The sequence below is a fragment of the Electrona antarctica genome, assembly GCF_951216825.1.
Source record: "Electrona antarctica genome assembly, chromosome: 6".
NCBI lineage: Eukaryota > Metazoa > Chordata > Actinopteri > Myctophiformes > Myctophidae > Electrona > Electrona antarctica.
In genome coordinates this window covers 48,230,211-48,246,458 of record NC_136811.1, presented here as the reverse complement: position 1 = coordinate 48,246,458, position 16,248 = coordinate 48,230,211, and the positions used below count along the sequence as shown (strand labels likewise).

The window sequence follows — 16,248 nt, the reverse complement described above, 5'->3', positions numbered from 1 at the left end:
AGAGACACAGAGAGAGACACAGAGAGAGACACAGAGAGAGACACAGAGAGACAGAGAGAGAGAGAGATATGTCATATGGCACAGTATATATTTGGCATAAGTTCTAAGTTCATGTGCCAAATTAGCACACCATGCTCTGTGACTCTGCATTATGTGGCGGTCTGTCTATGGTGATGAAGAAGAAGGAACAGGGACATTAGGTACGAGGCATGAGGAAGAGGGTGTTCCTCTCTCAAGGCTAGTGACAGAAGGAATGGCAAGGCAGGAGACTTATTTCAGATTCCATTTATTCTATCATAATGACTTTGGGATAATGGTTTGGCCTTTTTTTAAGGCCAAACCTTTTAAAGTATCAGATTTAATACAAAGGAAAATTGATGGAACACACTGTACTGCATTTTCTCTCCCAGCGTTAACTCACTTGTTTATGTGGACTGGACTCAATCGCCATTGAAGATTTAGGCCTATGTGTGTTTCTAAGTCTTTCTACCGGGTCTTTCTTCCAACCACTCTGGGTTCTTTTCATTCTTGCCGATTAGTTTTCATGACTTTACTTTGCTCGAAGGCAGCTCCTCTTGAAATCGAGATATGAAAAGTACAGTACAGTACAGTGGGCATTTGACAACCCCCCCCCCCCCCCCACCCCCTCCCCCCTTTTGAGTCTTTCATTCTGCAGAATCTGCACCTGCTCCTTTTGTGTTGATGCCACCATTCAGCTGGTGGATTTACCGGGTGACTACAGTCCTATTCATTACAGAATTTAGATTAACTTGTGCCTTTCATTTTAGGTACTTGGAACTGGGAACCCATTTTGAAGTACTGTACCCTCTGTGTATGTCAGATTTCAGGCTGAAATGATAACAGCTGCCCTGAGCATTCCAGCATTGGTGAACATACTGTATGGTTTGCAATCCTTGCCCTGGAAAATGACAAACTATCAGAGAAGCAACTGTTGGCTGACTACATTGCAAAAAATGTCCATACAATCGTTAATCAATGATTACAAATAATGTACCATGAGCATTTTTATTTGGGGGTTTAGAATCACTGTCCTACTGTACAAAATAGCAATTATCAACAGGGGAGTTACAGTAGCTCCACTATGTGGTGTGTAGCCTCGTCCAAAATCCCTATGCAGATATGAATGCAAATACGTTTCACCAGCAGTCACACTTTTGCTATATAAATCTATGACTTTGTTGTCCTTAACATTTTCAATGTTTTTGCGATTGAAATGTCAAAAGTTTCTCACTTCGTCCGTCCCCCCACACACTTTTGGATCGGTGCTGTCCGAAAGAAACCACCTAACTCCATTTTTGAGGTTTTAGATTGATTGATTGATTTTTTTATGGGGGTCATTGACATGAATCAGTGCTATTGAACACCCTACAATTATTTGAAAACTTGAGTTACTAGTTATGTTGTAGATTTTGATTATTACATAACATACATTAACCACTTCAGCCCTATTTATACATTTCGGCCATTTGAAAATAGCCGATCGCGACACATTGTGAGCTTGTAGATCTGCTATTTTCAAAAGATTATTATACATTTGAAAACCTGAAACGGGACATTCTGAACAAACAAGTACTTTATTTACTTTTGGTAGGTGACCCTGTATAATTTTGAAGCGAAAACTGTTGTACTATTACCCAACCACATTTTGAATTCCAGACCTTTACTTAAAACAGACAGTACAGGTATTTCTACATTGCAATATTGATAGCCGACTTTTACTTAAGCAAAGAAAAGAAGTGAGTAATTTTCCCCACCACTGATGATTATACAGTATGTAATACAGTAATGTATGACCGTGTGGCTATTGTGAAGCCTGTGGGCCTTATGTCTCTGCCTGGTGTTGACTGTAATTAGGCGGTGAGATGACACATTATGTGTTATCATGTTGTCAGTAATTACTGTGAGAGCTTTTATTAGTGTGCCCTTTAGCACTGCCTGAGAATGACAGTATGCTCCTTATCAGCTGCTGTTTGATACACAAACTGCCTTTTTTTTTAATAATAACTACTCACAAGAGCACCAAAGAATTCCAGTTATTCTGCGTTTTTTAGTTGAAATATTTGTCTTCCTAACATCAATCTGTCTCTGACGTCATGTTTGAATGTCTTCTAAAACACATACCCATTTTGGGTGGGAACCCCTTTTGGTGTTTTAAGCATTATGTTACACTTTAGCTATTGAAAAATAGCAGATCTACAAGCACAAGCTTGTAGATCTGCTATTTTTTTTAATCGTGACATTTGGTGCAGATCTTTGAATATATATTCTTTCAGAGCGAACGTTTTTAACTCAAAGCCTTGCTTCTGGGGGGTCCCTCACTGCGCAAAAAGCATGGAATACGGATGTGTATATTACAGGAAACTCCCGTTAAACTTTCCAACAAACTCCGGTAAACTCCCGAATTGTACCATCACACCTGTATATTACCGTATATTAACTGTATATGGCCGCTAAACTTGAGATTTACGGGTAAATCTAGTGCCCATAATTGCCTGTTAACTCCTCTTTTCACGCAGTGCCTGGAACTACATATTTTCAGATGGGGGACGTGGCCAATGATGACATATATTTTTGGGGGTTCTTGACATGAAAATGTTTGAGAACCACTGACATAGAAACATGGGTTTTTCAGAAAACTGTCAGGATTTAGAAGGCATTTGTAGAATCGTCCTCAGGTCTAAATGGGTTATGTCAACTCCACCAGACAACATTAAAGGGACACTTCACCCTTTTTGCAAAAAGATATATGTTAATGACGTTTAGAAGATTTTCCTGGGGGTCTTTATGTGTGTAATATGTGGTTTTAGATATTTTAGATTGTAGTAGTGAGCCCGGTGTCTCTGATGTCATGGACACTGGGCTCACTTCCTTCCTGGACTACAATTCCCATAATTCTTGGGTGCACTGCTCCTCATTGTGGATAGGGGGAGGGCTGTCTTACTGAGACAACATGTAGTCCAGGAAGGAAGTGAGCCCAGTGTCCATGACATCAGAGACACCGGGCTCACTACTAAAACCTAAAATATCTAAAACCACATATTACACACATAAAGACCCCCAGGAAAGTGTTCTAAAGATTCTAAACGTCATTAACATATATTTTTTCTCAAAAAGGGTGAAGTGTCCCTTTAAGGAGACAGGACTAACACGTGAGCACTTAGAATGTGAACATATCGAGAATGTTGTTTGTTAACCCATTTAGACCTGAGACGGATTCTAAAAACGCCTTCTTAAAACCTAACCTAAGGTTTTCTGAAAACCTTTTTTTTTTTTGGCTTTCGCCTTTATTTTATATATTTTATGGAGGGACAGACAGTAGGCTGACAGGAAATGGGGAGAGAGATGGGGGGAAGACAAAGGGGCCAGTGAGGCTATTCAACGTTGAAGCTCTGGGCCCTAGTGGTAGGAGGAGGGACTACAGGCGGACCCGTGGATTCATGACCGGGAAACCCCGTGCAGCTGGGCTTTAACATTGAGCGCTCGGTTGCACTTCCGCATTTGACCACCAAAATGTGGTGGTCAAATGTGGAAGTAGACGTTCTGAGACGGTACTTCCGGCAGTCTTCCGGGTGCTTCAAAACGCCACTGAGCAACTTCCACTGACATGAATAGCTGGGGGGGCGGAGCTTTGTGCCAGTTCAGTCTCTATCCTTTTATATACTCTATGGGGAAGACATGCAGTAAAGGCCGTCGGGATCGGGAGTCGAACCCGCGGCACACTGCCAGACTGGATTACCAGCCAAGGTGCCTGGACCACTGAGCCACGGCCCAGGCCAACCTTCAAATTCTTATTAAAATGATTCAATAAATAATGATGTTGCTATAATGAGACACAGATGTAGGAGACTGCCATGAAACATGTACAGTAGGTTACATCAGGTTTATACAGCCATAATAATAATAATAATCTTTATTGTCCCGAAGGATATTTGTCTTCACAGTCTGTTCAAACACCCACATCAAAAACAACACATAGCAGCACATAACACCAAGACAATACAAAACGATGAGGTCCCCACTGTATACAGAACCATCCCATGAGTACAGCATCGCTGTATTGTTTGTGACTTCTTTACATGTCTGTGTAGACTAATTTCTCAAGATAGATTAAGTTTAGTGTTCTAGGGTTAAATTCAGTGTATTTTCTGTTTACTATAAAGAGCTGGGGAGACAGTGAGACCAGACCACTTTTACTGAAACTGTGTTTATAGCAATGATTGCTATCAGAATATACAGAGTCGATTTGTAGAGGCTAAAATTAAACCTTTAAGAATGACTTATTCCTCTGCAAGTGATACATATACATTTGATATGTTTTTATTCCTGTGTATGACCGGCCTGAGGTCACAGCGAGAGGCATGGTCATGAATGAAGGAATCCCAAAGTTATCCTATTTATAATTTGTCAATGTGCTTTTGTAGTCTTCCGTCTTCCAAGGAGCAAACCTATGAGATCAATAATGATTTCACACTGCCCCTTTCCATTTGCTTGCCAGACTCTGGGATCACTGCCAAAGAGCATTAGTATGTGGCTACCCTCTATCAAATAGTGGAACTCTTTTCAGCTTAAAATATGGCCCCATTGCTAAATCTATAGGCCTTCTCAATCTTATGGTCCAAGTGGTGCTTTTCTCTACTCCCAGCTCAACACTAGTTACTAACTCCTTGGGGACATGCTCTCTCTCTCTCTCTCCTAGTCTACAGTATATAGCTTATAGATCTGCTATTTTTGAAAAATCTTGAAAATGTGGCCCAAATCTATTATTTCAGAGCGAACGTTTTTCACTTGAATCTTTGCTTCTGGGGCATCCCTGGAACAACATATTTTGAGATTGGGGTCCGGGGCCAATTACATATAATTCTGGGGGTCATTGACATGAAATAGTTTGAGAACCACTGATATAGAAAAATAGTTTTTTTCTGAAAACTGTCGTGATTTAGAAGACATTTGTAGAATCAGTTATCAGGTTGGTTAAAGGTAATTGTTTGTATGTACAGTGTTTCTATAAAAATAAATCTAGTGTTTAAAGGTAATTGCTCTGTTTGTACTGTAAGTACAGCTTTTCTACAATTTGCAAATAATTTAGGCATTTAGCTGAGCGATTTACAGTAAGCAAGGTAATACATCAAATGCATAGAAATGTTAATCTAGAAGAAGGTCGGGATTGGCTTATTGTCGGTATCAGCCGGTAACACGCCGGAGTCTGTCCCCGTTACAGTGCGCTAGACCCCTGGCAGAGATACCCGGACACAATCTAGGATCATAGTTAATATAAACCAAGAACCTATCATCATATATCGTCTAAACAGTAGAATATATATATATATATCTTGTCACCTCCCTGGGGAAGGTGACCAGGAGCCTAGAAGGAGGCGTTCTTACTAGATGCCCGGACCTCCCTGGGGAGGTGACCAGGAGCCTAGAAGGAGGCGTTCTTACTAGATGCCCGGACCACTTCATCTGGCTCCTTTCTACACAGAGGGGCAGCAGCTTCTAATCTGAATCCCTCACAGATGACTGAGCTTCCCGCCTTAACCCTTTGAGGGATATGCCAGACGTGCGCCCTCCTGAAAAATCCCATTCCAGCCGCTTGTATGCACAATCTGTCAATCTCCTTCATGATCCACATGTCATGAACATAGAGCAGGAGAGCACAGGGGCGACTGTGGCTCAAGAGGTAGAGCAGGTTGTCCAATGATCCATGGGTCGGCGGTTCGAATCCCGGCTCCTCCTGTGACCTGTCTATATGTCGAAGTGTCCTTGGGCAAGACACTGAACCCCAAATTGCTCCCGATGTGCTGGTTGGTACCTTGCATGGCTTCCGCTGCAATCGGTGTATGAATGTGTGTGTGAATGGGTGAATGTAATGCACAATCTATGTAAAGCGCCTTGGATAAAGGCGCTATATAAATGCACCATTTACCATTTACCATTTAGAGCAGGAACACATATTGACAGGTAGATTGATATTATTTTAACTAATTTCCACAGCTATACACCGTATACACTATACTGTATTTCTGTCTATAGCATGCCAGCTATACACCGTATACTGTATTTGTTCTCTACAGTTTTCCTGACACAACCTTCCCCAGTTGAAATGATCGATGTATTCCCAGTGGCTGGGAAATGGCTTTAGTCTGTTTCCGTGTCTTCTCTTGAGAGATCAAGGGACCCGGATCAGGGTACAATTGGTCACTCAATCAGTCCTTATCACTGTAGTCGTTGCAAATTAATGAAATGCAAGGCAAAGGAAAGCAGGTAAATATAATAGAATAAACAGCTGTATGCTCACGCGGGGACCCAAACTCCGGATAGAGATTGCAGCTTTAATATCCACATTGTGTTGAAGATTGAAAACTGTACAAATTCATTACTGTGAGAGTAAACAACATGCAGACGTGTACTTGGTCACACTAATACTACGTTGAAAAAGCAGCTTTGATACTGTAGAACCCTTGGATAGCTATTGTGCTTTGCCTCTCTTATTTACACAAGGTAAATTAAGGGGGATTAAAAACAGGTTTTGTTGGCAGTCTATGTATATTATACTGTACCTCATCCATATCACCGACACCGCATTTCTCTGGAGAATAATATTTTTGCTTTGATGTTGTGTCACAGCAGTTTGTACTGTTTGAGCTGCTATTATGCAATCCAGGACCAACTCTCAAAATGCGCTGTTAACTTGAATTAAATTGAGCCTCGGAGCTTATATTGCAGATCAAGACACTGGCTATGGAAAGTGGATTTCACAACATAGTCTTTTAGTATTTCCTTTGCATCGAGAGAGAAAAAAATGAAATGAAACTTTGTCAAAAAACTTGTGCACGACTCTTTTATGTCATTTTCCATGCTGGATTTTAAACAAGGATCAATCCACATTTCAAGCACCTTTTACAGCTGGTAAATATTGAAGAATTAATGCAGTGGATGCATGTTAAATTTAGCATCCAAAGCTGCTTTAGTCACTATGAAACACAGCAGACAGGCTCATACTGAAAGAGGCTTATTCAAATCATGTAAAAAAAAATAAGCTAAGTTGACACCACAGAACAGGAATGCAGGAATGATGCGACACCGCAAAGAAATTAGACATTATTTCATATTTATGAGATGCTGAATTATTAGCGGGTGTTTTTTTCCACCCATGCTGCATTAACCACATGAACCCTAACATCTCTATTCTGGGCCTGTTATAATAGACAAACATTCAGAAAAAAAAAGAAAAAAAAGACGATCTGATCTACAAGCTCATGTTATGAGCAGCTATTTTTTTTAGAAGAGATTTGGGGCTCCATTTTCGTCACCGCTAAAACCCTTATCCCTAAACTTCTTCCTTTTTTTACTATTTTGCAAAAAAAAATTGAATAGTTAAAATGGCCAGTCTACAAGCTCACAACGTGTCAATGTAGATTGGCTAGTTTAACTATTAAAAAATGTTTTTCAAAATAATATAAAAAGGCAAAGAAGTTTAGGTTTAGCAGTGACGTAAATGGAGCCCTTGGTGTATAGGGAACAAAGGAGGGACACAAGTATCCAGAGCCCTTGGGGGACCATATGGTCAGTGAAGTATATAGAGTTTAAGTGGTCAATCTCCCAAACCCTAGAGTTGCTTTTGAAGTTCACTGAGCTTTTAGCCACTAGCAGTAGCCAGAAGCTGTTGTTGTTGTTCTAACTTTTTTTTAAGTGACTAGAGTTATTTATCACACACACAAGGATGAATGCTCTTCAAGCTAGTGAACAAAGCCCCAACATCACTGAGCGAGTGCGGGAGGGGGAAATGGAAGGGGTGCATATATAACTGTTACCGGTTTAACCCATTTACCGCTAGGATTAATTCATCTCTCGATCGCGTACTGCTAGGGTTTCATCGCGCGTAACACTTACTTTGAAGAGCCAAATATCCGTAATTCCATGTTTCTGTGACAAACTGATGTGTGTGGTGTCTTCACCGGTTGTTGTTCTCTCGGTCGATGGTGGATAAAGCCGACCGCGAGTATCACAGCGCCTGCTACAGGCCGTTGAAAACGCTTGTCTGGCCCAGAAACTTCCCCCGCAATGTCGTTTCTGAGATACAGGGCTTTTAATGCAGGGCTTAGAATGGAAGTGGATGCGCGCGCATCTTCAAAATGGCCACGACAGTGTGTGTGTTATGTCCCAGAATATTGTTTGCGGTAGCATCATCTGCTAACCATCGGAACCGATCAAACAGAGATTAAACAATTTGAACATGAGAAAGCTGTGGATGGCGGAGCAGTTCAAAAGAGTAGGTTCTCGTTTTCCTCGTGCCCGGCGGCAGGACGGTTAATTTGAAAATCACTCCCTTGAAACAGAGATCTGTTCCAGTGAAGGGGAACGTGCAGGCAGAGTTAGTGGAGTTCTTTGGGCCTAGTACCGTTAATCCATGTCCGTGAACAAGTGTGACAATAAGCTCTCTGTCTGAAACAGCAATCCTCTTATAGGCACAAGCTTTGTGGGTAAACTCGCCTCATGCAAATTCTAAACCCCATTAGCTTTGAGGGACTAGTCGGCCGCATTGAGATTAATGGCCGAGTGACTACTTGATTTAATAGGGTTATTTCACTTCTTCCGGGGGAAAATAAACAACAAAGTTAATGCAAGACATTTGTCACTGACGTTCTCAATCTCTCTCCTCTAAGTAGGAGAAGTTTCTTGCGCTCGCAGATGTGTTACTCAGTCAACCTGTCACGGCTGGAACAGTTTCCAAACTTTGCCGGGGTTTACACATTTCTCACCGCTGGCTAAGTTGAATTTACTCTGTGAGAGCATATTCTGCGGTGAGAGTTTCCCGATTGTTTGGGTGTTCTTACATTCTGAATTATATACTGATTTATGGTTCGGATCGTTTCTCCTTGAAACTAAATAGTGATTGATTGACCAATGATTGTGTGCATAAGGTTTTTTGTTTTTAGTGGGAGGTACTGTACAACTAGTAGAGGGACATACACTAAAGTGAGCTTGATAAATGTTCCGTTGCAGAGAGTTAGAATGAAAATCCTTATTTATCTCTTTCCATGTCTTCACCTAACTTCCAAACTTTGTTGCAGGGGGATTACTGGAGTGGGCTAAATTGTGACTATCATCCTGGGAGACAACACAGTGTGACAGGGGTGATCTGGAACCTATGGCTGCCTGTCTCTCTAGCTCCCGCAGCTGTGGGCAAATGATTTGCACAAGTTGAGGGGAAATATTTAAAATGCTTCTCCGTGGTCATTACTCCTGTCAAATCTAAATGAATCACACATGTGCGCCCACACACACGCACGCACGTGTGCGCGCACACACACACACACACACACACACACACACACACACACACACACACACACACACACACACACACACACACACACACACACACAAATTGAACACACAGACACACGCTTGACTGGCTGTCTCCTCACCTCCCAGCAGGCACTAGCTGCCAGTGGTTTTCAGGGAGATCTGGGATTACTTAAAGCTGATTGGTGGCCCTTTTATTTGGTGAGATTCATAGCGTCTTCCTTTGGGTTGGCTTACAGCTGTCATCTCACCCAGTCTGATCAAGCCAGTCTCACTTCAATCAGACCTGCGTATCAGCCAGTGCTGGGAATTCATAAATGCAATAGTGTTTTACATTAGACACGGTACGGTGGATCACTCCTGACAGACTGCCATCAGGCGTACTGTACGTACCAACTGTGTTCACTCTGTCATAATAGTACTTTGGCACTCTAAACCGAGCACAGTCAAGGACAGGTATTCCCGGATTTTAGGGCCCCATTTAGATGATCTATGGTGCAACGAAGACCAAGGTCTAAAGTGCATGGCACAAGTGCCTCCTGGTGGCGTGTCTAACTCCAATATTGCTGGTTACACCGTGGATACTCTGGCCACAATGTAAGGCACATAGTTGTATTCAGTCTCTGGATTACCCATGGGCTTAACCTGAATTAAGCCAGTTTGATTTCTTCCATTCCCTTTTAAAGTCAGGTGTGCCTGTACCTTGCGCATTCCTATAATTCTTCTTATTCAGCTATAGTGTAGATTCTCGTCCTACACAAACATTCAATTCCCCTTGACAATGAATGGAGAATGTATGCCATATGTGGACGAGCAAAACGGCTATTTTTGTCCTATACACAAAGATTAAATTCCCATTGACAATGAACGGATGATGTACGATGATAAGAGCGCCCCTCACTTCACACGGGTGTGATTTATTATAGAGGGTTGGAGTTGGAGGAATAAAAAACGATTTCTGTTGAAGAAAGGGGTGCAATATAATGATGACGGGCAAAACAAAGCCTGCCAATCAAACAGAAATATCAAAGTAGAAATGTGATATATGTATTGTATACTGGTATGTGTTTATACATATACTCTGTGGCCCTCCTGCAGATGGCATATTTTGCTCCTGTACTGTCTCCTCCTTGTTGTCCAAGATGTGATCTTAATAATCACATGCCCATCCTCTTAGTCAGGTTCTTCATAATCCACCTGTTAAATGTGCCGGAGCCAAGAAATTGATATTGATGACCTGTTACTGCACAAAGAGGAAGAAAAACACAGAAGGTCTTTGAACATATTCTAAACGTAATTGAAATAAATTGCATATCCTTTTCTCTCCCTATCTCTGTCATTATCTCTCCTCACTGCACTTATTGTGAGGAGATAATCGCTCTCCTCACTTCTCTTATTTCTTATTAGCTATATTCTCATTAATGAGAATGATGATAAATAAAAGCTAAATCAAGTGCTTTGAAAATGGTTTATTGATTTATGTTTTTGGTGCCCCCCAGCACAGCAAATTGAAGCCACTGGGCACTCGCACGATTCAATATAGATAATCTGGCCAACATTAATTTGTTTTTTTTACCTCAGTGTCAGTCTTTCAGCAATGTCATCTACCATGTTGAATTCTGATGGAACCTGCCTAAACAGTATTGTCAATCAATCTACTAAGCGGGGAAATATTGTGCCGAGGGACTGCACTGAACAGGTCAAATCTGCGCCAACAGATTTCCCTGCCCACACCTTGCGTTGAGGGGAAAAAGGAGGAGGCCAAGTATACAGTAGATCCCTGGGGGACCCCGGTCGAGTATATATGGTTTTAGGTGGTTAAGATGAGCACACCCATGGGCACAAGTACATCTGGCACTTACTGTACACAATGTGGGCGCCGGGCGTGAAAATGATAACTGCGTCACTTGTAAACTAGCTGTCATTGCTCTGCACCGTTTTGTGCCGGGTGTTAGAGATAGGCCCCTATTAAAGTCTTCTCCAGCGCCTTCTCTCTCCCACCTGGCTTCTTGGCTCAAGTCCCCGTGACGGCACAGAGGTGCCATTCATCCAACCGCTGACTGACAATCGATGGCCCTGCTTCCGAGACAGTTTTGCCCATGATTGATATGAGCTATCACCCACCTGCATCTGGATGCTGTGCTCTGGAAGTGGAGCGCGACGGATGCCAGGAAAGTACCCCAGCCCACCACCTACAAATCGATCGCGCTCGCGGATTGAGACCTCTAAATCTCCCAGACACATTTTGGTCAGACAAAGTACTGCTGTACAGTAGTAGTATCATTGCAACAAAGAGATCTCTGTGGTGCGTCACTATTTAATTTGGAGTTATTTTGATCATGGAAGTTTCCCTCAAATGTGTGTGTTTTTTTCTTCATAAGAGCAGCTTTATGGATCGTAACACTTCCTCTGTTGATTTTTGGGAGATGCCTGTGCTCACTTCATGCGTTATTTTCGGACGGTGCGTTGGTCCGACTCGTCCCACTACTAACCCTGTCCCTAACCCTAACCACACGCGAAACCTTTTAACTAGAGAACTAGTTAAAAGTTTAAAGGGTTAAAAACTAGAAAACAAAATCAAAATGGACAAAGAAGAAGGGTGTGTGTGTGTGTGTGGGGGGGGGGGGGGGGGGGGGGTTAAGTATGGAAAGCCAGTCTGAAAAGGTGGGTTTTGAGTGTGCTTTTGAACATGTCAAAGGTGGGGGCAGCTCTGATGTGGGCTGGGAGTGAGTTCCACAATGAGGGGGCGGCCACTGCGAAGGCCCTGTCACCCCAGGTTCTCTTGTTGGACTTGTGGGGTTCCAGTAGGTTGGCAGTGCTTGACCTGAGGGAGCGGGTGGGGGCATGGCGTTGTATGAGTTCAGAGAGGTAGAGGGGGGCCTGGTTGTTGAGGGCTTTGTATGTGGTGGTGAGTATTTTGAAGTCGATTCTGAATTTGACTGGGAGCCAATGCAGTTCACGGAGGACAGGTGTGATGTGGTCCCTAGATCGGGTTCTGGTGAGCAGGCGGGCGGCAGAGTTTTGCACATACTGTAGTTTTTTGAGAACCTTGGTGGTGACGCCGTACAGGAGGCTATTGCAGTAGTCGAGTCTGGATGTGATGAAGGAATGAATGAGTGTCTCAGCGGCAGTGTGGTATAGCATGGGACGAAGGTGGGTGATGTTGCAGAGGTGAAAAAAGGCAGTTTTGGTGATCTGGTTGACATGGGGCTGGAAGGAGATGCAGGTATGACTGGCAGAGCTCTCCTACACGTGGCCAGAAAACATCTGATTAGGGCTGATAAGGAGCATCAGCCCTAATGCTCAAATCATCTTGAAGCGTGTTTTACATGTAGTTTTTGTAATTTGTTATACATCAATGAATCGACACAAACAAAAAGATAAATTATTATTTTTTGCATCGATTAGTCTGCCACTCTATTATTACACTTTGTCGATGCAAGGTTGGACTTGCGTGTACTACTACGATTAACTAATATAGTTATTTCATTTAGTATAGTAGTCTCAGTCGGTATGTATGCACACGTCAATAATGTGGACCATAGGGTCATTAGTCCTGGACAAGTCTTATTCGGTGGTCGCCAGCCAGCCAGGTTGAGAACTGCTGGCACAATTATCAAGTGAATTTTAATTAAATTCAAGTTAAATTCAAAAGTAGGCGCCGCTCTGAAAAAAAGGTGATTGAAGTTTCACACAGCGAATAGCTTCCTCTGATGTGACAACTGCCAATCTTAGTTCACATTTGTGAAAGTGTCATATTGTCGGTGTCGGCCACCGACAATAAACCCTACATGGTTGACCTCAGAACCTAGGTGTCCTTTCTGTTTTCTGTTATTGTGGGAAAAGGTTCTGCTGAAAATAACCGATCTATGCTATTTTCTGCAAAAGCTTTCCCCACAATACAGATGCTGGGGTTTAAGTGATTAAAACGTGTATACATATTAAACCCAAGTAGCCCAGTACTGAAACCCTAGCAGCAAAATGCCTGAACAAAAGTTGACAGTGGACACCAGTCCATGTTACAAAATAACCATGCTCCTTCAAACACACCTAGTGTAATCATATCCCTAATGTCTTGGTTTAATTTACTTATACCTTTACTGGTGGCCAACAAGCAAGTCTAATTCCAGATAAAAGTGATGCTCTTTGGCCTTTCAGGGACTGGCCTAGTTGGCTTGTTGGTGATTAATGAACCACTTCCAATCTCTCCAGCTCGCTGACCTCTGGCCCGGACTTAATTAAAGCCCCGACATTGACCACCAATCATAAATTATACCTCCCACAAACCCTGTGGCACTTTGAGAATAAAAAGTACAAATTGGTTCCTTACCAATTAAAGATTCATAAAAGGAAAGCAAACGCAGGTCCAAGGAGGAAAGCAGCCTGACGTACAAGGTGTTTTTTGGAGATGGCTAGCTGCTTAACCCATTAAGTGTCATTTTAGATTTTAGTGTTGGCTATTTAAAAATAGGAGATCTACAAGCTCGCAGCAGGTCACATCTGCTATTTTAAACACAAAGTTTGAGAACTACTGGTTTTGAAGCCGTAGAATCGGCTTTAATCTTAATAGTTATAGGGAATACTACAAAATGACGTCACTGAGCCATGGTGATGAGGGTCTCACCGGTCACCTCAGCACACCTAGATGTATTTACTCTCTGAACTAGCTCATACTGTGAACTAGCTCGTACTGTGAACTAGCTCGTGCTGTGAACTAGCTCGTGCTGTGAACTAGCTCGTACTGTGAACTAGCTCGTGCTGTGAACTAGCTCGTACTGTGAACTAGCTCGTACTGTGAACTAGCTCGTACTGAGAACTAGCTCGTACTGTGAACTAGCTCGAACTAGCTCGTACTGTGAACTAGCTCGTACTGTGAACTAGCTCGAACTAGCTCGTACTGTGAACTAGCTCGTGCTGTGAACTAGCTCGTACTGTGAACTAGCTCGTACTGTGAACTAGCTCGTGCTGTGAACTAGCTCGTACTGTGAACTAGCTCGTGCTGTGAACTAGCTCGTACTGTGAACTAGCTCGTGCTGTGAACTAGCTCGTACTGTGAACTAGCTCGTGCTGTGAACTAGCTCGTACTGTGAACTAGCTCATACTGTGAACTAGCTCGTGCTGTGAACTAGCTCGTGCTGTGAACTAGCTCGTGCCAACTCTCCCACTTTGGTTGCTATTAATAAAGACGGCATGATTCATTCATCCAGACCAGAGTGATGACTCAACCTGGAGCGTCACCACCCTGTGCGTGGTGATGGTTTACACGAGGGGTTCCCAAAGTTTTTCAACTCGTGACACAAAATATATTTTTATTTGATAACAAAGACAATGGTGAACAATATAGTTATCGTTATAGTGCTTGGTGGGGATATATACTTATGTCCCATTTAAAAAAAATGACAATAGCTGCTCTACAATCTCACAACATGCCGTGGTGTGAAGACTTTTAGATCGGCAATCTTCACTATTCTTTTTTTTCTGCATTTTGAAGTATATTTTTGAAAAATGTTTGACATTCATTTTTGAAAATGATTAGATTTTCTTGTATTTGTGAAAATGTTTTAAAACAATGATTTCAAAATGTGCAGTTGTAAAAAAAATAAATGGGGTCACAATTTGTGGCAGCAGTGCCGGCTGGACTGATGATTGATGTGTGTTGTCTGGGGTTCTTGTGTTGTACAGGTATAGCTGTCGTGGTGCCGGCACCGGTGTGACCACACTGCTTCTATACTCCATCTGACCCTTGGCCCCCAGCAGCTGGCTTACAACAGGAGAGAGCTGCCCTGCGACGACACCCCTACTCCATCATGTCCCGCCCTCGTGTTTACATGTTTATCCGTCCCGGGAAAAGAGAGGTCTTTCTTTCTGTCATTTCTCTGGCATCCGATGGGGTTGTGCGTGCTCGCCAATGTGTGTGTGTGTATGTGTGCGCATGCATTTCTGCCTGCATTCGGAAGTCTCAGTGGGGTAGGTTCTGTTGGTTTTTGGTTGTTATTTCTTTCCCCAATGAATGATTGATTGACGCGCTGCTACCTCGTGGACACTGTGATGCGTCTCACGCACCGAAAATAGCCCTAATACATTTGATATACTCCTTTGGAGTATTTGTATCGCTGTACATATACTGTATTTGCACATGTACGTGAAATTTGTCCTCTGCATTTACCCATCTTAACGCTATTAGGAGGAGCAGTGAGTGAGTGCTATTAGCACAGTGTTATTAACACAGTGCTTGAGGAGTTGTTAGGGGTTTAAGGGGAATACCACTCATTTTCAACATTGAACTATGCCATTAACACGTTATCTGCTATTGACATATATATCCGTGTTTTAATAGTCATCTGTTGTCTGCGATTGACGTATATTTCATCGCATCGCGATTGAAATATAAACGTTTCTTGAGAAAGATAGCTAGTGTGAGCTAATGCTAACAGCCTTTTCTTACAATGGAGGTCTGCGAGCCTCCTCCGAGTGGGGAAAACTGAAGTACTTGAGTAGTAGTCAATGTTGAAAATGAGTGGTATTCCCAATTCCCCTTTAAGTGTCTTGCTCAGGGACATTTAACTTAGACCGCCTCTCAGCTACAGCCAGCGATCTACAAGCTCACAATGCGTAGCACCCACGACACGCTGTGAGCTTGTAGATCTGCTATTTGCGGTGCACGACTAAGTGTAAGACACCCTTGACTTTCGTAACCTGTTGGCGACGTTGACGGAACAAACGGACGACGGCAGATTAGCGTCAGGGTGAGGCCGGGCAGCCAGAGCTTTAGTGTATTCATGTACTTATATTCTCTTCTGGGGTTTTCCTCTTGTGTATTTTTATCGACTGATAACATAATTTATCTGTTAGTTGTGCATCTATTATCTGTATTTATCTCTGTATTTTAGTTTTGGTTGAAATTAGCAATGGAAAAGCAAT

The 16,248-nt window shown here is 42.5% G+C and overlaps 1 protein-coding gene across 1 annotated transcript in view; it reads left to right on the top strand.

Annotated features, from left to right (window-relative positions):
- The window catches only part of tsnare1 (T-SNARE Domain Containing 1), a 169,776-nt gene extending 153,528 nt beyond the window's left edge, over positions 1-16,248 (top strand). Inside the window, exon 12 of the mRNA XM_079504227.1 lies at positions 15,010-16,248. The gene's annotated coding sequence lies outside the window, so the exon portion shown is untranslated. The remainder of the gene's footprint in view (positions 1-15,009) is intronic.